Source organism: Lactuca sativa, chromosome 9, assembly GCF_002870075.4.
Source record: "Lactuca sativa cultivar Salinas chromosome 9, Lsat_Salinas_v11, whole genome shotgun sequence".
Taxonomy (NCBI): domain Eukaryota; kingdom Viridiplantae; phylum Streptophyta; class Magnoliopsida; order Asterales; family Asteraceae; genus Lactuca; species Lactuca sativa.
Window position 1 is genome coordinate 77,680,946 of NC_056631.2, and position 26,648 is coordinate 77,707,593.

At 38.6% G+C, this 26,648-nt stretch overlaps 1 non-coding gene across 1 annotated transcript; it reads right to left on the reverse strand.

The window, feature by feature from the left end:
* Positions 1-2,135: 2,135 nt before the first annotated feature.
* On the reverse strand, positions 2,136-2,242 carry LOC111918070 (small nucleolar RNA R71). Its single transcript, XR_002859081.1, has one exon. It is a non-coding gene; the product is annotated as a small nucleolar RNA R71 (small nucleolar RNA).
* Between the last annotated feature and the right edge of the window lie 24,406 nt (positions 2,243-26,648).

A 26,648-nucleotide genomic window follows, 5' to 3' on the forward strand; every position in this document is an offset into this window, starting at 1 on the left:
TAAGACAAGATTGCGTAAAGAAGGAGTCCTTGCCCGCTACGGAATCTGTTAAAAACCATGACGTGGCATAGATAACCACGACATGGCCCGAGATTTTTTCAGAATATTTATACACTCTTGGTCATTACGATAAAGGGACTTTTGGTGGCTGACTTAAAAGGGTTCCTGGAGATGAAAATTCAGAGGAGAAAAAGACCTGGAAGCTGGTTTCAACACCAAGGAAGTAGGAGTACATAAATTGATTTATAGATTGGTACACTTAACCATGGCTTTGATTATAGTTTTTATTTGTTTAACTGTTAGGATGTCCAGCTAAATCTAGCTGCTTCTATTAGCTAGATGAAGCTGGAACTCATGGTTTTAATGCATTAGAATTAACTTTAATTGTTGGTGATATGCTTGTGTTGATTGATTTTACCTAGCATGCTTGAATTAGTTATTTGATTGCTTTGAATTCTTGTTTTGTGTACTTAGTGAACACAAATCTACATGAACTTGAATACCTAATAATATAGTGAACACTAGTTATTGGAGCTAAGATCAAACTAATCTTAGATTAGTAATTGAATAATTAAATTAAGCCGTGTTAGAGAACTCATATTATGACTGTAATTGTGTTTTGATTAATCAATCTTCATTGCTCCAATTTTATTTAATAATTGATTCTGTGTTCATTGATTAATAATTAGTAGATTTAGAACTAAATTACTAATACTTTCTTAATTGGTCACCAACAGTAATAGTTATAGCTAATGTAGAACCATTGAGTGAAAGTCGATTCGAACTAACAGAAGTGTTTTGTTTATTGATTAAGTTATTGTTAAAGAATTAAGTTCATCTAAACTTGCAAAATTAGGTAAAAATCCCTTTTAGATTGTTAATAATTAGATTAATTTAGTAGTAAATAAATAATTGATAACACCGTTCCCTTTGATCGACATCCGACTTACCTAAGCTATACTGTAATCTGACTAGGTACACTGCCTATAAGTGCATAGTTAGTCTAAGTTTGTTAGGTTATAAATATTAAAATTAGTGGGTATTTTCGTGCACATCAAGTTTTGGCACCGTTGCCGGGGAACGGCTTAGTTTACTAATTATTTATTTGCTTTAGGTTAATCGATCCTTTTTGTGGGATAAAACCTGCAAAAAGTTAATTTGACAGCAAAGTTTTTATTAGCAAAAGTTTTTATTTTTTTTCCGTTTGTCAAGTTTTCACGACGTGAGGGCATTTCTCACGTCGTGAATCTAGTAGTTATTAGTTTATTCATGTAGTAGATATTTTCATTTGTTTCTAGGAAGGTTTGATTTTCTGATTACAGAACTCACGACGTTAGTTCATAGACTCACGACGTGAGTACTGTGATTTTTAGTTTTCTTTAGTTTTTAGTTTATTTGTCTATTTTAGTTCGTTTTTACGTTGTCTTTATAGATTGTCTGCAGGAGTTCATGACCAGAGGCTCAAACACACCTTTGGTGCCACCACTTGAAGATCCGGAGTTAGCTCTTCACAAAAACAAGAATAAGAACGTGAAGGAAGATCACACGCCAAAGAAGACGCCATTGTAAGAACTTAAATCAGCCTTTTCAAGGAAGTCGGGGAAGAAGACAGGAGAGTCAAGTTCAACCCCAAAGGATAAAAGCAAAGTTGAAGAATTTGGTCCAGTTTCTAACCCACACGAATCAGAATACGAGTCAGACCCAGAATTTGAAATATTCGTGAGTGAGCCCAAAGACGAGCAAGAGGACGAAATGACAGACATTGAGGAGATGTCCATGGGAGCTTACAAGAAGCGGATCCGAGAAGATGTGGGTCCCGGTTAGTCCAACCCACAATACCTGCCACTGCCACATTCGAGCTGAAGGGACACATCTTGACTGCACTGAAGGATATCCCATTTTATGGGAAGGATCATGAGGATGCTTTTAAGCATCTCGATGAAGTCAATGACATTGCGGATTACTTCAATGTCCCAAATGTGAATAGAAATACCGTCTTGCTTAGGATGTTGCCAATTACTATTAAGGGAGCTGCTAAAGAGTGGTTAAAATCACTCTCACTGGGTACGATCACCACTTGGGCTCAAATGCGTGAGCAGTTTCTTGACCAATTTTGCCCACCATCCAAGATAGCTAAACTCAAGAAGGCAATAGCTAACTTTGAATAACAGTCGGGGGAGTCATTATACGAAGCATGGGAGCGTTACAAAGGCTTGCTCAGAAATTGACCTCAACATGATCTTAATGTCCTCTTGCTCGTATTCCCCCTGGAAATGTTTTAAAAACAGTAAAAGCGTAGGGGTGTAAACTCACAGTTGGTTACGTTTACGTGTTTGTCAGCAAAATCGGAAAGATGACCCTCGAGTTGGAGCGTGCGGAATTAACGGTATGTGAGACTTGTTTGAAATGGTAAAATATGGTTTGCGGCCAAGGTTCACGGCTCAAGGCTGTTCGCAGTTGGAATCCAGGTTTGCAGCCGTGAATTGGGTTTATGGCTGTGAACTAAGTTTGCAGCCGTGATCAGGTTTACGGCTGTGAACTGGTTTGCAGTCGCTTGAAGATTTGAAGGTGTTCTTGGTGAAAATATGAAGAGTTGAAGGTTTGATCTTGATGATTTGAATGTTCTTGGGAGTACTTTGAGAGGATTTTCGGTTGTAAAAGATGAGAAATGAAGAATCCCTCCGGAAAAAAAAACCTTTATACTGGTTGGGTTTGCGGCCGGGAATGGATTCTCGGCGATAAATGGGTTCGCGACCCAAAGGTTTACGGCTGTAAAAGCATGGCTGGATGAGTTTCGCTGAATTTTCGAAGGAAGCTGGATTTTTTGAGTGTTTTTGGTTCCGAAAACTTATATAAACTTTATTTATATATTTTAAATTTTTTTTCTAACTGTCACGAGTTTAACGGAATAAACAAAATTTGAATTTTATTTAACGGAATTGACTTTGGTTGACTAGAAAGTATCGGGTTTTGAAAAATTTTGGAAAACCGAACCCGAGCGTTCGGTTGGTTTCGGTTTTGAAAAATTTTGAAAAACCAAACTCGAACCTTCGGTTGGTTTCGGTTTTGAAAAATTTTGAAAAACCGAACCCGAACGTTCGGTCTATTTTGGTTACCGAAGAAATTAGATTTTCAGAAAGGAAATACTGACAATAAAAGAAATGAAATAGAAACAATTATACATGAAATTTACAACCAAGAAAGCTACCTTTAGTTGAGGAGCGAAAGCCAGATTATTCAACCGAACCCGAACATTCGGTCTATTTCGCTTCTTACGTTTGAGTTTGAGAGGTAGTTTGTGGTACTGACTCTGATTCCATCATACCTAGCCCTTGTAAAATTTTGTTGAATGACGCTTCAGGAAGAGCTTTGGTAAAGACATCAGCCAGTTGATCAGTGGTTCTAACAAAGTGAATTTCAACGTTTCCATCTTCCACATGATCTTTGATGAAGTGATACCTCAGTGCTATGTGCTTAGTCTTAGAGTGTTGCACTGGGTTATGACAGATCCTAATTGCACTTTCAGAGTCACAATATAGTGGGATCTTTTTCATATTGAGTCCATAATCTCGGAGTTGACTCTGGATCCAAATCACTTGAGAGGTACCATGATGCAGCGGTAATGTATTCTGCTTCAGCTGTAGACAAGGACACACACGTTTGCTTCTTTGATTGCCAGCTAACCAACTTCCCGTCAAGGAATTGGCAGCCTCCAGTGGTGCTTTTCCTGTCTAGTGCACAACCTCCAAGGTCTGCATCTGAGTAGGCTTAAACGAAGAAGCCTGAGTTGGAAGGATACCATAGACCTAAAGAGGTAGTTCGCTTGAGATAACATAGAATGTTCTTCACTGTGAGCATGTGAGGTTCGCGTGGGTTGGCCTGAAATCTAGCACAGTAACAAACAGAGAACATTATGTCAGGCCTGCTAGCAGTAAGATACATCAGAGAGCCGATCATCTGGCGATAAAGCGTGATATCAACTGCTGGTTTATCCAAGGATGGAGTGAGCTTGGTGCCGAACGCCATTGGAACTTTGACTTTTGAATCTCCCATCATGCCAAATTTTGCAAGGAGAGTCTTCGTGTAAGCTTCCTGATTAATAAAGATGCCTTCGGGTCCCTGTCTAATATTTAAACCAAGGAAAAAGTTAATAGGACCCATTGAGCTCATTTCAAATTTAGTCTCCATCAGCTTTCTGAATTTAGCTGTTAAGCTAGGATTCGTTGAGCCAAAGATGATATCATCGACGTAAATTTGAACAACATGAGGTGGTTACCTTCCTTCTTACGAAAGAAGGTTGGGTCAACCGAACCTTGTTTGAATTTGGACATCTTTAAAAACTTTGTCAGCATTTCATACCAGGCCCTCAGAGCTTGTTTCAGTCCATACACGGCTTTGTCCAAAATGTAACAATGATTAGGATACCTTTCATTCACGAATCCAGGAGGCTGCTCCACGTACACAGTTTCTTCGAGTTCTCCATTGAGAAATGCACACTTGACGTCCATTTGGTAGACCTCAAAGTTTTTGTGTGCAGCATAGGCGAGAAATATTCTAACTGATTCCAGCCTAGCTACAGGAGCAAAAGTCTCTTCATAGTCAATTCCTTCCTCCTGACAGTATCCTTTCACTACCAGACGTGCTTTGTTTCGTATCACGTTCCCTTCCTTGTCCATTTTGTTCCTGAAGACCCATTTGAGACCAACAACCGAGGCATCTGGAGGAGTTGGAATGAGTCGCCAAACTTTGTTCCTTTCGAATTCATTCAGTTCGTCTTGCATAGCTTGAACCCAATCGGAGTGATCAAGAGCAGTGTTAACTGTCTTTGGTTCAACTTTTGATACGAAGGAGTTAAACATGCAGAATTCTACTTTTGAAAACAAGGAAGTTTGTTTTGCCTTGAGTTGTGATCGAGTCAGAACCTTTTCAGATACATCACCAACAACTTGGGAGACAGGATGATCTCTGGTCCATTTAACGAGAGGAGGGTAGTTTGGATCAAAGGTTGGATCCAATTCAGCGTTAATCATTTCTTCTGGTTCGGATTGACTTTCATAGTCGTAAGACATATCGGCATGCTCCCCCTCGACAGATAAGCTTTCAGGAATGTATTGAGTATCTTGAGCTGCAGATGTTTCTTGTGGAGCTGAGCTTTCGGGCGTTGATGCACCTTCGGGTGGAAAGGCACATTCGGTTGGTGTGGTACTTTCGGTTGGTGAAGTGCGTTCAGGAGCATTTTGAGACCTTAGCTCCCCCTCAACATGTGAGGTTGGCTGTGATGATGATGGCGGATCCTCCCCCTCGACTGAAGCATTGTGTGGTGGAGGTTCTTCAGAACTTGATCCTCCTTCATTCATTATCCTTGTAGCATCTTCGACAATTTGCTTCATATGATCTACCTTGTTGTCTGCAGCGCTGGCTTCTGAGAGAATGGCCTTCTCTAGTTCATCAAATAGCTCAACGAACTTCTCAAATAGATTAGCGATCGAGGCTGTGACTTGGCCAGTTTGAGGAAAGATTTCTCCAGCTGTGTCTTCGTTGATCTTTAGCTTTTTGACATGGCTATCGTCAAAGGTCACGTAATAAGTTTCTTCTATTTTCCTCGAACGCTTGTTTAATATTCTGTACGCTTTTGAAGTGAGAGAATAGCCCAAAAATATCCCTTCGTTGGCTTTGACATCGAACTTGTTACGGTGTTCTTTAGAATTGAAGACGAAACACCGTGAACCGAACACATGGAAAAACTTGACATTTGGATTCCTGTTGTTGAGGATCTCATAAGGAGTGAGAGTGAAGCACTTGGTGAGATATGACCTGTTCTGTGTAAAACAAGCAGCATAAATAGCATCAGCCCAAAAATATAAAGGTAAGGAGGCGAAACTTAGCATGGTTCGGGCTGCTTCACACAAAGATCGGTTTCGTTTTTCGACAATTCCGTTCTGTTGAGGTGTGTAGGGAGCTGAGAAGTTGTGACTAATTCCCTTTTCTGCAAGGAATTCTTCGAATTCTTTATTTTTGAACTCCAGTCCATTGTCGCTCCTGATGTTGCGAACAACTTTCTTCAGCTGTACTTCAATCTGCTTGATGAACGCCTTTAGCTTGTGAGTCGCTTTAGATTTAAGCTTCAGAAAGAACACCCATGTAAAACGCGAAAAGTCATCAACAATAACAAGAATATACTTGCTACCGCCGATACTTTCGATAGATGATGGACCACACAAATCAATATGAAGTAATTCTAGTGGTTCAACAACTTTAGTGTTTATTATAGATGGATGACTTTGACGACTCTGCTTCCCCATTTCACATGCAGCACACAAATGATCTCTATCATACTTAAGCAATGGAAGACCTCGAACATGACCTCCCGTGACAAGTTTGTTGATATCCTTAAAGTTAAGATGAGAGAGCCTTCGGTGCCACAACCAGCTTTCGTTAGATTGTGCTTTGGATAACAGGCAGATAGCTGGGTTTCCTTTGATGGGTTTGAGGTTCAGGGGAAACATTTCACCTTTACGCTCCGATTTGAGAATTACTCTTTTCGTCTTCTTCTCAATTATTTCAGAACCCTCATCGTCGAATGAGACTTTGAGACCGGTACCTCCAACAAGCTGAGATACACTGATGAGGTTGTGTTGTAGTCCTTCCACGTATGCAACCTTCCTTATCGTGAAATCACCGTTTGTAATCATTCCATATCCTTTTATGGTGCCGAAGGAGTTGTTCCTGAACTTGACATTTCCATCGTTTGAAAGAGACCTGTATTCTCTTAGCTCTTCCTTCCTTCCTGTCATGTGACGCGAGCAGCCACTGTCAATGTACCATTCTTCGTCAAACTGCTCGTCACTGATAACCTGCAAAAATTAAGCAGATTTAGGAACCCAAAGTTTCTTGGGTCCTCGTGAGCCTTTCACAGGAACAGGAATAGTAAGAGAGATGTCAACAAGGTATGTCCTTTTTATTAGTGTTGTTTCATCTTTCTTTTTGATGGTGAAAACCTTAATTTTATTAGGATTCGTTGCTTTTGGATTGGACTCTGGTTTAACTGATGAAACCTTCTGTTTTCCTTTTTGTTCAGTTGATGATTGAGATTTTTGAGAATGAACAGAATGGAATTTAGAATGGGATTTAAAAGAATTTGAAGAATTAGAAGAGTTAGAATGAGAGAGCTTAGACTCAGATGATTTCTTGGCTGGAGATTCTAGGTGACCCTTTTTCTTTTGATCATTAGTGGGCCCGACCCTAGAATTTTGATCTCTTTTGTTCTCAGAGCCGAACTTTTGCTTTCGGTTGATATTGTTCTCTGAACCGAACTTCTGCTTTCGGTTGGAGTCATGCTCTGAACCGAACCTTTGCTTTCGGTTGATGTTTTTCTCTGAACCGAACCTCTGCTTTCGGTTGTTATTTCTCTCTTGTGATTCCACAGGACTTTTCTCTGACTTTAAGTACCTGTCACGATGTGAGAAATAGGCATTTTGAGATAGCCAAAACTGTTTTCTTTCAGAGAGATTCTTCTTGTATCTCTGATTCCTTTGTTGTTTTTGATTTCTCATCTGCTTTGGTTGATGATGGATATTGGTTTTCGGTTTCTGTTTTTCTTTAGCTGGTTCACTCTGAATTGATGATGTTTCACTTGAAGGAGTGACTTCTTTTGCAGGAATTCCTTTTTCTTGAGAAACATATTTTGTACCACTAGTACTTGGCACATCAAAGCTATCAGGTTTATTCAAAGGTTCTGGCACATATCTGCCTTTGCTTTTCCATGAAGTCCTTTCAGACAAACCCACCGTTTCATCAGCGTTGTCGATGGGAGCTGACCAGAAGAACTCGTCGCAGCCATCAGCATTGTCTTCGTTTACAATTGCTGTAAGTTCAGCAGTCTGATGTTCGGTTACGCTTGTGACCTTATACACCTGATTTGGAGTGGTTCTTACTTTTTGGTATACCAGTGCCTTCTCTGCAAGAATCGGGGACTTTTGTTGGGACATACGAGCGAACTCCACTGAATTTTCTGAAATGAGATTCTTGTGGTTTTCGGGTTCGCTCTTGACAAATTCTGAACAGTCAACTGTGTCCTCTACAGAAATTTCACTCATATTGTCGTCCTCATTAAGCTCAGATGCATTTTCAACATCAATTTTATTTTCTGAGCTCAAGTTGGCATTTAATGAGTCAAATTTTTGTATGGTTTCGGTCCTCAGTTTCAGTTTATCATTTTCATCTAAAAGGTTTTTAAGCATGTCCTTATGGTCCTTGGACTTTATGAAAGATTCGATTTTGTCTAGTCCATACATATACGTCGGATTAACATCTTCAGATGAAATAATACTTTCACAATTATACGCTTCAGCATCAATTTCATCCTCCTTAAACTCAAGGAAGGGTAAAATCATGCGATGAATCTTTTGTCCTATTTCACAATCCAAATGAAGCTGAGTAATATTAGTGTAAAGACGTTTAGAAATCAAACAAAAAACATTTCACTGTTTTAAAAGCTTTAAATTGTCTCTTTGCAAATAAATGTTTTCATCTTTTGTTTTGATTAACTCCGACTCCTTCAGTTCGATCCATATCCGCCGTTCCTCACTCTTCGAAGACACCTTGCTTAATTGGTCAGTTAGGTTAGAATTGGTGACTCGAGTTTGAGTTAAACTACTGTCTAGATGAGAGATTCTTGAATTAACATTTTTTAATTCTTTTTCGTATGAGCATTGTGGGACTTTGAATGAAACAAAAATGGATTGTACCTTCTTGATCAGTTCATCAAGCTCGTTGAACTGCACACTGAGCGGTTTAGCTGTAAAGCACAAATTTTGTTGCACCTTCGTGTCTTCATTCCCACCATCTGTGTTGTATCCCCTCATCTGAGATACATCAGACACCATCAAGCATTTTCCCCCACTGCTCTCTTCTTTCGCCACATAAGCCTTTCCATGAGAAGGCTTCCTTACTTCATCATCTTCGGAGTCGGATGACCAGACCTCCACACCTCCGAACTCATCATTCGCTACCGAACCCTGCACAATCAAAGCATTCATTGAAGGGTTAGCAGTAGATTTCTTCTTCCTAATCTCATCCAGCTTTTTCTGCAACAGAGCTTCTTCATCCTTTTCATCATCCTTTTCTGCCATTTTCTTGAGGACACAATCTTTTGCATAGTGATTCTTTCCTCCACAGTAATAGCAGCTCACTCCCGAATCTCCCTCAACTTTCGGTTCCTTCTTCGATTCTTCATCCTTCGGTTCATCTTTGACCTTTTCAGAACTATAACTCCCCTGCCAATTTCGGTTCTTGTTGGTGGGAAATCTCTTCTTGATGAACCTCTTGGGATTTGTCACCATCATAGCATAGTCCTCAGAAGTGAGGTCATAGTCCTCCAAGTTAAGGTCTTCTTCTTCCATCACCGCTTTGCTTTTGGACAGGAGGGCCAACGAACCCAGGTTTGAGACCACATTCTTCTCCTGTAACATGATTTTTTCCTGAGATTTCAGGATGCCCACCAGTTTCGCCAAAGAGTAGGATTTGAATTGCTCATGCGCTTTAACTGTGGACACAACAGCTCTCCACTCATATCTGAGACCGTTCAAAAACGTAACCTTCTGCTCAATAAGCTTCCTTTCGATGTCGTGTTTAATCATCTTGCTAAGAAGATGATTGAAGCGATCGAACGTTTGAGTTACTGTTTCTTCGGCTCCCTGCTTGAATTCACCAAACTCGGACAAGAGCAAGGTTTGAATGGAGTGTTCAAGATCTTCGTCCGTAGAGTACAATTCACCTAGCCTGTCCCATATTTCTTTTGCGGTAGAACATGAACTCACCAGCCTGAAAGTGTCAGATTGAAGAGCGAATCTGATTAATCTCAATGCTTTAATATTGCACTGAAATTTATCTTTTTCGTCTTGGGCAAGATCTTTAACATCTTTCAAAAGATCATTATACTCCTTCTGCGTCTTAATAATCCTTGAGGTTGCTGAATGAGCGTAGGGTCCAGTTACTATTGCTTCCCAGATGAGGTATCCATTGTCCTCAGATCCTATAACATAGTCTTCAAAGTGATGTGCCCAGACTTCATAATCCTGGGTGTAAAGGATGGGAATCTTCGTTGTTGATCCAATGTTGTTCGAAATATTGATGGGATTGGATTGCGACTCGTCCATACTTGATCGAAAAACCTGTTTAAAAGATCAGACTTGTAATATATCAAATTAGGGCAAAACAATAAATATCGAGTTACGTCAATTATGAGATGACGGCTCAATAAATATCAGTAAATGCGGAATAACCCTAATCGAGACCTTTTTCACAGAAAAGAAGTGTATAAATTACACAGCCTCCTGCTCTGATACCAATTGATAAGTTAAAAACTAACTTGAAGATCGTTTAGATCTTTAAAAAAGGTAAAATAATAAACGAGTAAACAGCAAGAATACAAGAATGGATCAAAGATGTCGAATGATTAAATAACAATCCTCAGCAAAGCTCGATAAAGAACTTCTACTGTAGAGGATTTAGGGTTTACAAGAACGATGAAGAAATAATCTATGATCTATCGTAATCGCTATATGTCGTTCGTATCAATCGATAACCTAATATGCATGCAAGCACATTAATTTATATTAAACCCTATCAGGTCTCGGTTGGACAGGCTCAAACCGGAGTAACAAAACTTGGACTTATAGACGAGCCCAATGATGCAATACAAAATAAATCCGCTACCCAACACAGTGGAACACTGGCAGACTTACAATCTATAGGTGTTAATGAAATATGTGTTCATTCGTCTATTATATCCCCCATGGTTGCCTTATTGACAGGTATTGTTAAGGAATCCTTGAAACAGTTTTGTCTACTCATTTCTTACAATGATCCTTTAAGATAGGTCCCTTGAGATCATCAGTTTAGTATCAGAGTGAGAATAACGAGAATGAGTAATCGAGTTAATTGTTTGGTGTGAAATATATATGTAAGAGAACTTAATTATATTATTGTAGGTTGAAAACTCTATGGACTCACCATGCTCCCCAACCTAACCCACTCAGTTTCTTTGTATCATAGGTAGCGGTACGAAGGCACATTGATATTGATTTTAAATCTCCTGATAGATTTTAGGAGTTTCAGGCCATTATTGTAATACATTGTTGTAAGGCCTGTAATGACTAGCTTATGCTTATGTTACTGTAGCAGTGTTGACATCCAAAGTTTTTAATATTAATGAAAAACATTTCTTCAAAAATGTTTAATAAATATTATGGGACAAATTCCTCACTAATAAAAGAATAATCAGTTTTAAATAAGCATAAAGAAAAGATCTTTTTTCGGGCCGTAAAATTTGGGGATGTCACGGGATGCCATATTCAAAGGATTACACACAACTTATTTCGCAATGAGGATTAAATATACTAGTGATATATTACTTAAGGGCATATACAACCACATATTTCTCACCTAACTAACACTTAAGATTCAAAATGATGACATTATGAACTAGTGAAGATTTAGAATAATTATACCAAATTGATGCTTGCAAATCGAGTTTGAGTGGTGCCCAATGCTTACCCAAAGCTTTACCTACAAAAAATTGCAACAATAAGCTCGAATTTATAAACCCAAAAATTCTAGGGCTTGATCAAAATCCAAACTTTCTCCATGGAAGGGTAAGTTTTGAGTTGCTTGAGAAGAAAGAGAAGTAAAGGAGAAGAATTACATACCTTAAAGCTTAAATTGAGAAGAAAAAATGAGGAAGAAAGGAGTTTTTTTCATAATTTTTTCGAAGGGGGCAGTGGGAGAGTGAAAGTGCATGTAAGATATGGAGAGAGTGGGCAAAAAATCGATTTGAAGTTGATAAAAACATAGTCTTTAATTTGAAGAAAGCACGGCCCATGTTTTGTAATGTGTAAAAATTCGTGGTCATGGAAATGTGCGAGGTTTTTTTTGTCTTGATTAATTCTTTTCCACAGACCATGTTTTTCTAAGGGCAAAATTTCCACGGCCGTGGAACGCTTTGTTAATAGCCTAAAAAAATTTGTTTTTTCAAAACCGCAAGTCCCTGACTGCCCCAAAATTTATTTTTCAATCCCATACGTACGGAAAATATCTTGCAACTATAAAACTACGAAAAATATTATCGAAAATGAAATTTAATAAAAAGATGAAAATGCCCCTGGGTTGCCTCATGGTTAGTCGCCCTTATTTTAAGTTGTTGGCTCAACTTGGCACTTAAGTAAGCATCGTTCTTGGTATGTGGGGCTCTCCAACACTTCTAATTCTTCATTTCTAACCTTGAACACTTCATAATACAGTTTCAATCTATACCCGCTTACTTTGAAGGTCTTTCTTGTTTGTGGACTTGTGATCTCTATAACACCATGATTGAATACTTCAATCACAATAAAAGTTCTTACCCAACGAGACCTTAATTTCCTGGAAATGATTTAGAAATGGGGGTGATAGAGGAGTACTTTTTTTCCATTTTCGAAGTGCTTTTGGGAGATCTTTTGGTCATGGTAATCGTTGGTCTTTGCCTTCTAGGTCACTTTGTTTTCATAGGTGCCAGATCGTATATCCAGATGCTCTTGAATGTTAAGCTTCCTCTTTTTACCCGAATCTTCCATGTTCATGTGGAATTTCCTTGTATGTAACTTTGATTGCCCAGTATGCTTTGTGCTCTAACTCCACAGTTAATCTACGTGGCTTCCCAAATACCAACCGATATGGAGACATACCATTTGGTGTTTTGAATGTGGTTCACTATGCCCATAGTGCATCTTCGAGTCTAACACTCCTATCTTTTTGAGTCATGTTTAAAGTCTTCTCTGATATCCCCATGAATTGACAATTACAAACCTCCAGTTAGCCATTATTTTGTGGGTGATAAGTTTTTGAGACTTTATGTGTAACTCCATACTTCTTCGAAATAGCCTCAAGAATGCGATTGTAAAAGTGTGTCCCCTGGTCATAATAGTCAACCACTAACAACTTTGAATCATTATTATGGGTGGATTTCACCTCCACCCATTTGGACACATAGTCCACCACCAACAAGATATAAGAATATCCAAATGAGGACGAAAAATAGTCCCCTGAAATCAATGCCCCACACATCAAAGAATTCATAAACTAGTGCATGGGTATAGGGCTTTTGATTTTGAGAACTTATAGACCCAAATTTTTGGCATTTGACACAATTTGCACATAACACAAAATCATCATGAAAGATAGAAGGACATAAAATCCTCTATCTAGGACTTTTTAGGTTGTTCATTGGGGGACCAAAATGATCCCCACAAGCATATGAATGACAAACATTAAGTATGGATCATACCTGGTGTTGTCTGACACACCTGCGGATCACTTAATCAACACAATATTTCCAAAGGTATCGTTCATCCCATATGTACCTTTTTGCCTCCTTTTGAGCTTTTCCTTTTTCCAATGGGTAGATTCCAGGGGGAATTGGTTTGAAACCATGTTATTGACTATGTGCACATACCATGGTGCTTCTTTGGTTTCAAACAAATGCTCACCCGAGAATGTGTCATATATTGGCGTGGCATCCTCAGGTGATATAATTCGGCTTAAATGATCATCCACAAGATTCTCTTTTCCACTTTTGTCCTTGATCTCAATACCAAACTCTTGTAGCAATAATATCCGCCTAATCAGTAGAGGCTTTGAGTATTTTTTTGGAAAGCAAATACTTTATGACTGCATGATTAGAAAAAAATAATGACTTTAGAACCCAATAATTATTGTCTAAAATTTTCTAAAGAAAAGACTATGGAAATAAATTCTTTTTCGATGGTGGAATAGTTGCTTTATGCATGAGTGAATGTTTTGGATGCATAATAGATGACATGTGGTGCTTGATCCTTTCTTTGTTCCCACACCATGCCTACCACACAATTTCTAAAGGAAAATTCCAATCCGATGGTTGAAACACCTGTGTGGTAATCAAATACTCCTTCAATTGGTCAAAAGATCGCTTGCAAGCTTCAGACAACTTGAATTCAATATCCTTTTGTAGCAACTCACACATCGGACAAGCAATCTTTGAGAATTCCTTGATAAATCTTTGGTAAAAACCAGAATGACCAAGCAAAGAATGTACCTTGAGGACATAAGTATGGCAAGGTAAAGATTCACTAACATTAGTTTTAGCTTTATCAACCTCTAAACCCTTAGATGAGATAATGTGACCGAATATGACACCTTGATCAACCATAAAATGACATGTTTCATAATTCACAACAAGGTTGGTCTCAATACATCTATCCAATATGTTTTCAAATTTTCTAAACACTCCATGAAGGAATTATCATACACAGTGAAATTGTCACTGAAAACCTCAATAATTTCCTCCACATAATCAAAAGAAAAAAAATACTTACCATGCACCTTTGAAAAGTGGCGGGTGTATTAGAAAGACCAAAAGGCATCCGCTGATTAACAAAGGTGCCAAAGGGACAAGTAAAGGTGTTCTTTTCTTAGTCCTCGAGTGCTACAACTATTTGATGGAGCCCGAAATACCCATCAAGACTCTTTAATGGGTCATTCCCGCTAATCTTTCCAACATTCGATCAATAAAAAGGCTGTGGGAAATGGTTTTTTCTTGTGGCATTACTAAGCTTCCTATAATCTATTCAAACACAATGCTCGTTTTTTCATACAGATGGGAACCAATACACCTTGGATATTTTCTGAAATGGTTATACTTGACTTTTTAGGCACAACTTAAATCGAGCTCACCTATTTGTTATCCAAGATTGAGTAAATTGCCCCTACTTTCAATAGCTTCATGATCTTTTTTTATACCACTTCAATCATTTATGGGTTAAGTCTCCTTTGAGCATCTCTTATTATCTTATAATCATCCTCCATAAGGTTCTTTTGCATGAAAATTGAAACGCTTAATCATTTGATGTCGGCTATGGTCCATCCGATTGCCTCTTTGTATCCTTTCAATGGTTTTACCAACTCTTTTTCTTCCTTTTTTGACAACTTGCTAGATATGATCAACGATAAGGTCTCTTTTTCACCTAGATAAGCATATTAAGTTGATCGGGAAGTGTCTTTAACTCTAAGGGTAGTGCCTACACAAAAGAAGGAAAAAAAAACTTTGTATAGTAATTAGTAAATTCAGTTTTAATTGCTATCCTTTCATGATCTTTGTTTCCATGTATATGGCAATATTCAACAATTCTTCTCCCAATCCAAACTCTTTTGATAACTTAATGGTTTCGTTTTTGTCTAAGTTCCTATTTAAGATTAATGTTAGCGGTTCTTGATTAGTAACATCAAAACATTCATCAAATAATGGATCAATCACATTAATAAAGTTAAGAGCATGAACATCACTAGGATACCGCATAGCCTAATAGATGTTGAAATTGATAACCTATCAATCAGACTCTATAGATAGAGTGCCATTATAGACATCTATTTTGTTTTTTCCATTTTCATAAAGGGTCTCCCCAAAAGTATGAAGCTTGAATTGGGGTTGTCATAATCTCCCATGTCTAATACATAAATGTCGGTTGAAAAACGAGCTCATTAACGTGCATTAACACATCCTCTAATAAACTGTTAGGATGTACTATAGATTGGTCAACAAGTTGAATGATGAATCATGTTCTTGATAAAGATCTAATTCCCATGATTTATAGAAAGAATTTGGCAAAAATTTTATAGAAGCTCCAAGATCAAGCATCGCGCGGGGCACATGGAGATTTCCCAACTTACAAGGAACAGTGAAAACCCCCAGATCCTTGCATTTTTGAGGTAACCTCTTTTGTAGAATCGTGGATACATTTTCCCCGGCTTTGAGAGTTTCATTTCCTTTAATTTTTTCCACCTCTCAAAGTGATGGCACAAGCTTTGAGACTTGGATTACTCTCGGTTTGAGCGGGAAACTTTCCTTGAGACTCTAGTTTGCTTATGGATGTGGAAAGTTGTGACATTTGATGCTCTATATTCTTTATGCTAGCTTTGATCTCTTTCTGGAAGGATTAAGTGCTAGTTTCTAAGCTTTTAACTATGTCCTCCAAGGAGATACTTGAAGAACCTGCTTGTTGAATAGGTGTGTGATATGGCTTCCTTATTTGATAGTTTTATGATGGGAATGGTGGCCTTGGTTGGTAATGGGTGGTCGTTTTTGTTGGAATCCCGATTTTTGGTTATTTCCCCAACCTTGGTTGCCACGGGGCTGGTGGTAACTCCTTTGGTTATTCCTAGAATAACCTCCCAAATCTCTTTCTTCTTCATAATCCTCCTCTTGATGTTGAGGGCCCATTTCAGTTCGATGCCCGATTTGGGTACATATTTCACAAGGGCGAGGTATGGTCGTACACTTTTGGCTTTGGCGAGCGTCGTGACCTCCTTTTTCAATTAAGAAATTCGGGCTTCAATATGGGGAGTATTCACCTCTTTGACACCCCTAGGTGCATCCGCATACCATTCCTCATATTGATTAAAGTTCTTGGAATTTTTAGCCATGTTTTTTATTAGAATGCAAATTTTGGTTGGGGTTTTATCGGGTAAGGAGCCTCCGCTTGAAGTATTTAGTAAACTTCTTTCCCATAGGTTCATTTTTAATGACATAAAAATCCCATACTATGGGTTACAATATGTATTTGGTATAGATATGGCTAAGAGTGAACTTAAGTAATGAAATAAATGATGTTTGGGTAATACAATACATGTGTTCATGTAGTTATAACATTACATCACGAACTTTATAAAGTTTATTGTATGTTAGTAAAAGAAACTTATAATTCACTCTAAGATAATTCAATGGATATAAAGTTTGTCAAAGATAGAGTTCGTATGAGAAAGTTATGGCCATTCAAAAAGTGTGTTGCTATTCGGAAAAAGTCAGCAGAAAGTTTGATGGATGCGGAGTGCCCTTTAAAAGGCGCGACGTCTCTATGATGAATTGCGAAAATCATGTTTTAGATGGTTAGGAAATGTGGTGAACGAAGAGGGACGCATGGAAGTTCTAGGAGTTCCACCTAGCACAGGGCGCAACGCATCCTATAATAAGCGCGACATGCCCACCGACCAACCAACCTATAAATAGTGTTCATTTGTCATTCTGTGCACTTTGGTCCAAAGAGTGGTTTGGGATATTACAAAACGTCATATAGCTTTTGAAGGGACATTTTAATGTCGGTATGATGGGTTGAGGTTAGTGAACGATGATTATGGCTTAGAGACGGAGGACAAGAGGTCGTTTAATAGGAATATGATTAGACCTAATAATCTACCCCTTTGTGTCAAATCAGAAGGAGAGTCTTCATTGTCTTCTTTGTGCGTCAAACAACTTTGGCATTATATTCAGAAGAGAGCCTCAGATAGATAAGTACCGGCGAATCATATCGGAAACGCATTTGATGTCGGCAATAGAGTTTGGATTTTTTGCTTCACCTAAATAAAGAATTGATTTTAGAGCAGCTATTGAGTAAAGATGCTTGTCCCTTAAAAAGAACATACAATTCTGAATAGCTTCACCTTCCTTTCTCTTGTAAACAATGCTCCAATTATTCTTCCGAATAACCCTTGCCTTCAACTGTTGGATGTTTTCCGGTTGTTCTTCTGGCTTCCGAATGGGTCTTTTCTTCAGAACAACAACAATTTCAAGATCCATTTTTTCAATTTCAAGAATGTAGCATTTGATCATCCGTTTTAAGTGTGCAAAACTTGGCTCATACTTCTTTTCATCCTTCGCAACGATGTAGAACAAGGAAATCCAGTCATATGGGTTCATGAATGGAAAATGTGCCAAAGTGAACTCATGTATAATATGATTAGGACCTCTGAATCCCTTGAACTGTATATTTAAAAAATCTTCAGTCTGAATTGGTAATCCAACCTTCACACCTATAATCCTCTTCAACCTCCAAGTCTCATACTGTGGTTTCAAATATTTCAAGTAAAAGGGAAAGAGCTTTCGGGTTACTGCAGTATCATAGATTAAGGCTTTCTCAATCTTTTTGAAGCACCGAAATAGAAAAGCCCTTGGAGTGATAGGAAATTCGAATTGACATTCCACATCATTAGTTAAGTCAAAGGAAATTGTTGGCTCTAGCCAGTAGAGACTCGGATTATCTATGGCTTCTTGCTGAATGCGTTCCATATACCAAGCTGGAAATAATGATTTCTGAGTCTCAAGAACCAGTTTTGCATTTTTGGCCTCAACATCTTCTGCCTCGAACTTCTTCCAAAGAGCATTGAGATCATCTAGCTCTTTATCTCTTCTTTTTCTTTCTACATTTTCCGCTTTAGTAAGATTTTCTTCATTTTTATCTTTCGAAATGCCTTTCCTTTTATCTTTTCATGAACCGGAAGCTTCATTATCATTCCAGTCATCTTTGTTCTTTATTTGTTCTTCCATGTCTCCCATTGTTTCATAGAAGCTTCGCTTACCGAAACACCATTTATCTGATTTAGCATGGCAAAAACAGGTTGAAGTTTTTCAGATAGATTATGTCGAACCAAGACAGTGAACAAGGAGTCACGAGTTTCAACAATCCTCATCAAGTATTGGTTGATCTTAAAAACACATCCTTTGACTAAAGATCCCTCATCCTCAAGATTGTCATTTTGCTGAGTAGCATTCTTCAGTTTCTCATAAAGAACCTTGGTTTTCTGAGTTTTCTCAGCCAATTCATCCATGATTTTGTTTTCTGCTGCCAAGTCTGCTTGTAATTTTTCTATCTTTGTGATGATTGAGGAAGTAAGTTCAGCATTTTGAACCTTGATGTCGGAGCGAATCAGAGAGAGATCCTCCTTCTCAGCTTTCAAAGAAGATCAAAATCCCTCGATCACTTTGTTCATTTTATATGTGTTGTTATTGATGGGGTTTGAGCAAAAGAACATTCCTATGTGCACATGTAAAACCCTAAAGCTTTGGATATAGGTTTCTTTATTGTACATGCAAATTTATCCAAAGCTTGTATACCCTAGATATAGCATACAAAACTTGAAATTGATAACAAATACAAGTTTAGATGATTACCTTTCACAAGTAGCAAGAATCTTCAACAATCTTCAAATTCAAGAGCTTAGTATCATAATTGTAATACCTCTAATGGCTTACAAACACCAAGGCAAGAAGATGATATAGAAGAGAGGGAATGGAGGCACAATTTCGGCTCTTAGAACTCTAGCGTTACTTGTGGTAGCCTAAATCTGAACCCTAGGGTTCGTTACTTGAGCTGCTAGGGTTTCAGCCAAAACCCTAATTGGATAGCTTGGGCATTAAGCAGTCCAAGGAACGTTCTGGAATAAGGCTTGGACAATTTCAAGGTGGGCTTCCACCCTAATTTCTCTCCCCCCCCTTATGTCCATAAGGATTCACAGCCCAGAACTAATTATCTTATAATTGGCAATACCAGTCCCCTTTATTTAATTAATCTCTTTTAGCCACAAAATCAATTCTTAATTAATTCTTGACCAATATTAATTAAATAATATGATTTTTCTTTTAATATATTATTCTTATAATATATTAATAAACCATAATATCCTCTCTCTCTCTCTCTCTCCATAAATCATCCTGTCCAGTTGCTTTGGTGAAGGCAACCCAAAAGGACCATGGTACAACCGGGTCAAGTACATACCAAATATAGTTATGGACTTAGACACTAATCCAACAGTTATCTGAGGAGCTTTAGAAATCAGTCATGAAATCCTTCACCTATTGATGTAGTTTTTCGACTTTTGCGGTCATTTCAGTCATCACCTTTATAGAAGCTTGAATAACCTTAGTTGCTTCCCTAAGAACTTTGGCATTCGCTGATGTTAGGATCTCCACAATAGCTTTATGAGATGTCAACATGTATTCCCATTTAGACGAGGACGATAAGTTGGAAGACTCCAAGATAGAATCATGTTTTTCATTCAGCTTCTTAAGCTGCACTTTGGTTCTTGGAGCATCTTCGTCATCATTGTTGATGTTAATAGTGAATGAGCTTAAGAAAAATTAGTACAAGTCTCCTGATCGTCTCTGAACAAAATCTCTTCAGCCTCATTGGAAGGAGGAGCATTTGATGTGCCTTGTTCGAAACTCACACCAATTTTGACATTTCCCCCCACACCAGATGCGTTGACAGGAATGCTTGAAGTTTTTACCTCCTCCAAAATGGATTTAGATATATGGACTTTCGATGGAGTGGTTGAATCAGAAAAGATGGGTTAGGATAGAGGGATTGAGATCTGAGGAAGAGATATTCCAACATAACTCGTTGGTGGTATATTAGGGATTTAGGAAATCGGAATTGTGGAGGCGGTTGGTGAGGTGGGTGGAGTAACGGGTGGTGGTGGTGGAGTAGTTGTGAGGTTCAGAAATGGTTCTTGAAGAATAGTATAAAAAATATTAGAAGTGGGAATAGAGGAATATGGTGGAGAAGATACCTTCAGAATATTTTTTGTAAGAGTGGGTTCTAAAGTGGCAGTTGTATCTTCTTCCTCATTTTGGAGTGTGTCATCCTCTTGAGGTTCTGTTAATGTTCTCTCATCTGACTCCTCTTGAATATCCGGAGATGGAGATCTCAGTTTGTTTGTGGGCTTATTTGTTTTCTTGGTAACTCTAACCCTTTCTGAAGGAGAAACTTTTTCTTTCCTTTTACCGCCACACTTTGGTTTGTTGCTTTCATCAATCAACTTCCTCAAATCAGCAGGCATTGGACAAACACCTGATGATGGTAACTTCTGACACTCCCTCAGTATAGCATTGTCAATAGGAACCTTTTCCAACATTTCCACTGGAACCGAGCCAATAAAATTGAAGTTATGGGGATCCGACATGATAAATGTGGACATTTGGAGTGTCGAAATTTCTGCCATTAAGGAATCATGCATCAATGGGACTTTGAAATGGCCTAGGGCGCGATTGATAATGATTGGCTACATGAAATCTTTGTGTGATGAGTGGATGAGATAGTGATTTGAATGAGTTGAGACCATAGAATAGAACCATAGTCAAGATTGACACCATGGTATAGTCCATAGATGAGAGTGTAGAATAACTTGCTTGCACTATCAGAACCAACAACCCTTTCTGAAAAACTCTTGAACAACAAAGTGAACAACCCATTCCACATTAGATGAATGAAGGGTTTCCTGAACTTGGATAACAGTGAGATGTCGCCATTGTTGGCCATTTGATCGACCATTTCAATCGGGGAGGTGGTTGGAATCGATTCTGGATCACCATGAACTTCAGGCAAAGCAAGCCCTAGAAGTTTGCGAAACTAGGGCTTTGAGATTGAGGTCTTGTGAGAAGCAATCTCGAAGTGGATAAGATCATCAGCCTTGTTGTAGATAGCAGTGGAGAATGGTTTAGAGAGATGAACAAGAGGAACCGTTTTAGCCATGGTTAACGCCTTCACCAACGGCGAGAACATAAGACACTCGATTATAGGCCTGATTTAGGCATTGTAACGTGAAGCATCGATATTAAGAATCAAGTTCTGGTTGGGCATGACTGTGAGTGTGATGATAGAAGCGAATTGATTAGAAAAAAAAACTTGTTTAGATGAACCTGCCATTGAAGAAGATGATGAATAGTAGAAAATTTGAGCGGTTTTTGCTTTAAGGGTTTTTGAGAATTGTGTCTATGGTGAGAGAAAGTGAACCATTCAAGAGCCTTTTATACGCTATGTCTTGATTGGAGAGAGAAACCACCACTTCATGTTCCTGTACCCCAAAAAATTAGCCTGTAAAATCGTGACATGTGACATCCCCATTTTCACGGCTATGAAAAGATCGATTTTTTTATGCTTTATAAAAATCAGAGTACTTCTTTTAATAAAAATGTTGCAGAATTTGTTCCCGGTAAAACATGATAAATACATTATCAATGCATTTCCGAAGAAATGTATTTTTATTCATTTTAAAACATTGGGATGTCATCGTCAATACAGAAACATAAGCATACACAGAACTTACATTCGTTATAACTAGTGATTTATATCTCCTTAATCTCTTAGTGTAATGTAACTTCATATCGACACCTGTGATACAATAAGCTTGAGTGGGCTAGTTTGGGAAACCTGGTGAGTACATAGCGTTTTCAACCCACAATAATATAATTATTATGTTTAAACATCAAACAATCAACCCAATTACCCATCCCCATTACCTTCTGTACTCTTAAGGATCTACCCTAATAATCAACTATTTCTCGTTCATTTATTCCTAAGGATTATCCTAAGGAATAGGTACGAAATCCGTCGTTGTCAATGACACAACTGTCAAGCACAGCTGCTAATATTATCATTTAGGCATAGCTGCCAGAATTGTGACATTCTTTATGAGGCGCAGCTGCCGATATTATCCCTTAAGCACAGTTGGCAGGGTTGTGATGTTCTCTATTAGGCGCAACTGTCGATACTATCCTTAGAGCACAGCTGCTAGGATGCTTAGAGTACATTGTAGATCAAAAACATCTACAAGTTGTGGTGTAGCTACCAATGCTCATCTATAGGGTACTAAGTCCATTGCTGCCAATGTTCACCTATAGGGCACTATGTCCATACTGCTAATGTTACTCTATATCAACTTTCATCCCGCATCATTCATCTACCCATGTTTTACCCAACATATTTTGTAGATATAAAATACATATACAATTTAAATCATTTAAAACATGTATAAAATCGTTCATCCAGCATAAATAGCAAGTATATAGATAATATGCACACATAGCATGTAATTTATATAAAGTACTTCATATCTATATGTAAGATGAAAGTACCTATGCACTCACTTGTTAAAGTGATGACTCGAAATTCGAGCAGCGCTTCGCTTCTTAACAATATGATTTCCTTCGACGAAGCCTAGTATTATTACCACTAGATTTTAGTCTAATCTTTATTGCGACTAATTATTAGTCTAGATTCATCATTAAGTCAAAGTCTACTTTCTTGATCTATCAAGTAAGGAACAACCATGTAGGATCATATAGGAGGTAAGGTCCGTTTGGTATATGAAGTATACTGTTTGGAAATCCAACTTTAAACACCTCACTAAATCACAGCGTAGACATCATTCCCGTAAGTAGATCAATCAGTATAATGACCTTGAATCACTGATAAATCTTATTTATAGGTTCATACTAATGATATTATATTTAAACATAAGCTATACTTAAAGTATCTCACTTATAGCGGGTTTTTATTAAAAACCAGGTTTCGCTAGAGCAGCGTTTCCAAGCCGAAAAGCTCTTCTTCTCGGAGCCTTCAGGTGCTCCGGGGCTTCCGCCTCGTTCTAGGAAGGTTCCTTAGGCTTTTCGGGGGGTTTCGGGGCTAGAGAGGTTCTACAGAGAGAGGGAAGTGATGGGAGGTGTGAGGAAGAATGGAGGCTTCACCTCTAATTTATCGGGGGTTGGAGGGTCACTCACGTCGTAAGTTTTATGATGCTCACGTCGTGAGCCAGCTTGGGCTCCAAGTTTGAGCCTGGTGCTGGCACGTGGCATCGCACACAGGTTGGAAATCAACGGATTTTCAAAAATTTATAACTTTCACATACAAGCTCGGTTTTTGACGCTCTTTATATCCGCGCGTAGCTAAAAATAAGATCTACAACTTTCATTCAGAATCCATCAGCAAGTTCTTGACCGATCTTAAATTTAACAGTACGAGGAGATTATACTGTTAAATGTCCGCGTAAAATTCATAACTTCTACATACGGACTCCGTTTTCGTCTGCCTTTTTACCGTTGAGTTCCTATTAATGAGATATTCAGTTCTCATTTAGGTTGCATTGGCCAAAAACCGCTCGATCTCAAATTCGAGTTTCGGGTTGTGCACTGCTAAGCCAAATCTTAGAAAAATCAGAACTTCCTCATACGAAGTTAGATTTGGGCGTTCTTTTTATGCACACTCTCGGTTTAATGTATACAAAACTTTTGTTTACATTTCTAAGGCTAAAAGTTTCTCTATCGTAAATTCACTTTTTACGATTCCTGATGCCGTGTCGGTTTTGCCGTAAAACTTCGACGGGTCATAACTTCTTCGTTATAACTCGGATTTTAGCGTTCTTTATATGTACAGAACCCTTGAGACATATTCTACAATTTGGTTAATTTTAATCATTCTAAATAATGTTCCATTAAAAACTCAGTTTTTGATATTGTCTCTAAATTGACTAGCCCGAATCTGCGGACGTTACATGTCAGCTCATCATCATGTGTCAGATGCCGTTGTAACAGGCATGCATGTGTCAGGGAATTCAAAAGTTTCACCATGATTTAAATTTTCATCATTGAGAATACCGCCATTTGGGAATTAACACGGTTGGAATCATGAAACAAGCCTCCAGCTTTGCTACCAAGACATGTTCTCAGAATTAATGTAAACAATCGGAATTTAAAGCAGACTTTGAAAAATCACAAGAATTTTAATGCAAGAGTGTGTCAAAGAAAAAGAAATAAAGAAAATCTAATTTGAGGGATTCTGTGATGTCAAATAAGTTTGACATGAAAATCAGATGGATCTCGGGAAACGATCTCTTCCTTCTGAGTCAAGAGAGACTCCGAAGTGCTTGTGTGGTTTCCCCTTGAATTATGATCATCAGTTTATTGAGAAACTGTAACACCTGGTTCTGAAAGTGCTTCGTTACTAGGGGTTGTGACCCAATCATCAGTTGTCATAGGGTTAGAGCCTTGGGAAAGGAAGGATTTGGCCCATTTTGGATGTGGGTGTTAAGGTGTATGTGATCCAAGTGTTTGATTGTGTCTTCGGAGGCGAAGGGGATACTTGTAATTTGACATCTCGATCTTCTAAGGATTATGGGATCTTGTTCAAGAAGTTTTTAGGTAATGAGGAATTGTTAGAATCGTAGGGCTTCTCGTCACGTTTTCATGGATATAAAGTTCATCGGAAACGGACTTAAAACGAAGAAGATATATCACTTTGAATGTTTTGGCAGATTTAGCCCCTAATGGAAATGTTTGGCAGATAAGTCCCATGCATGCAAGGGATGCATGGACGTGTCCGGCTAGGAACGCCCAACATAAGCTAAATTACGCCCAACATACAAAGTAAAATGGGTGCAGGTGGTTTGTGTGTACGTCAGGCGTACTAAGAGGTGCGCGAGGTGTACTCCCTTCAGACTAAAACCCTAAATTTTTTGGGTATGACACTATATAAGGAACATTATGCCTCAAGACTAGCCTCCATTTCACCCTAAAGAAGCTACTACGAAACCCTAATCCATACTTGAGTAATCTTGGAGCTTAGGAGGCCATTAGAAGAGTATTTTGGTGCTTTCGAAGAAGGTGTTCATTCTTGAAGACTTAATTGAAGAAGATAGAGCTTTTAGATATAGAAATACACCAGCTTTTGGGTCTCATTTGAGGTATAAAGTCTTAACCTTGGTGTTTATTTCCTTAGATCTCTTATGTTGAGTTTTTGGACCTTTTTGGTCCCAATGATAAAGCTTTATGGTTCAAATCCGATTCTTAGGCTTAGGGTTGCCATCCTTGGTGCTTTTTGAGTCCCTAAGGCAGAAAATTTCCATCTTGAAGGTCCTAATGGATTAATGCAAGAGTTAAGACCATTTTCATGGAAGTAGAATACCATTTTTGGAGTTTAGGCTTGTTTGGGACATGCAAAGTCACCAAGTCAATGACTTTATGGGTTTAGACATTGAGTAGAGCTCAAATATGTGAATTGGTCCCTTGGTTTTAAGCGTTAAGTGCTTAATAGCAAAAAGAGCTTAAAAGAGAGTACGCTGGGCATACAACCTGGAACGCGCAGCGTACAAGTCACAACCCTAGTACGTGCTGCGTACATAGTCAGGGTGGACTTCGCACATATGGACCTCGGTTTGGGCCATTCATTGGACCTTGCTACTTTGGGCCTTATTAGGCCATCTAGAATTGAACTTCTAGACTAGTGAAGCATTATTGAGTCTTAGGTTGAGGCCCTTGTGAAGGGATTGGACCCAATTAGAAATTGGGCCATATATTGGGACTTGTGGAAGTGTTTATCTTTTTAGGCCAAGGGCTTGGGTAGAGTTCATTTGGGACTAGAGTATGTGAGGGGTAGTATGGTCTTTTACCCCCAGGGAGGACTTGTGGTTAGGTTATGAGAATCCCATACTTATATAATTTGTATGATAAGCAGTAGCTTGGGGAGTTGAGAGATCAGCAGTTCGAGAATCAGCCAGCTAGCAGCTAGATAATTATCCATGAGATTCAGCTTTGCGAGGTGAGTTTCCTCCGGTAGGAACGGGTCGAAGGCACCAATGTTGGCCCGTGTATGTATGATAGTATGTTTTGGACTAAGGTCCGATGTCGGGTGGTGCCCGATGTATGTTTATATGCCTTCTGGCTTACGGTCCGATGTCGGGCAGGGCCCGATGAATGTTTATATGTATGATTGATGTCTTCATGATTCTTGCATGTGTCAGTAGTTATATGCTTTCTGGATTGCAGTCCGATGTCGGGCGGTGTGCGATGAATGCTTATATGTTTTCTAGATTAAATTTCGATGTCGGGCGGGGCTTGAGGAATGTTTATATGTTTGATTATACCTGTTGTCTATGTGATAAGTGTATGTGCCTGGAAGGGAGGTGAGTGTGGGCGGGGTCTCGTATCTCATCACTAGCTAAGTGTGGACGGGGTTCCATATCTCATCGTTAGCAGA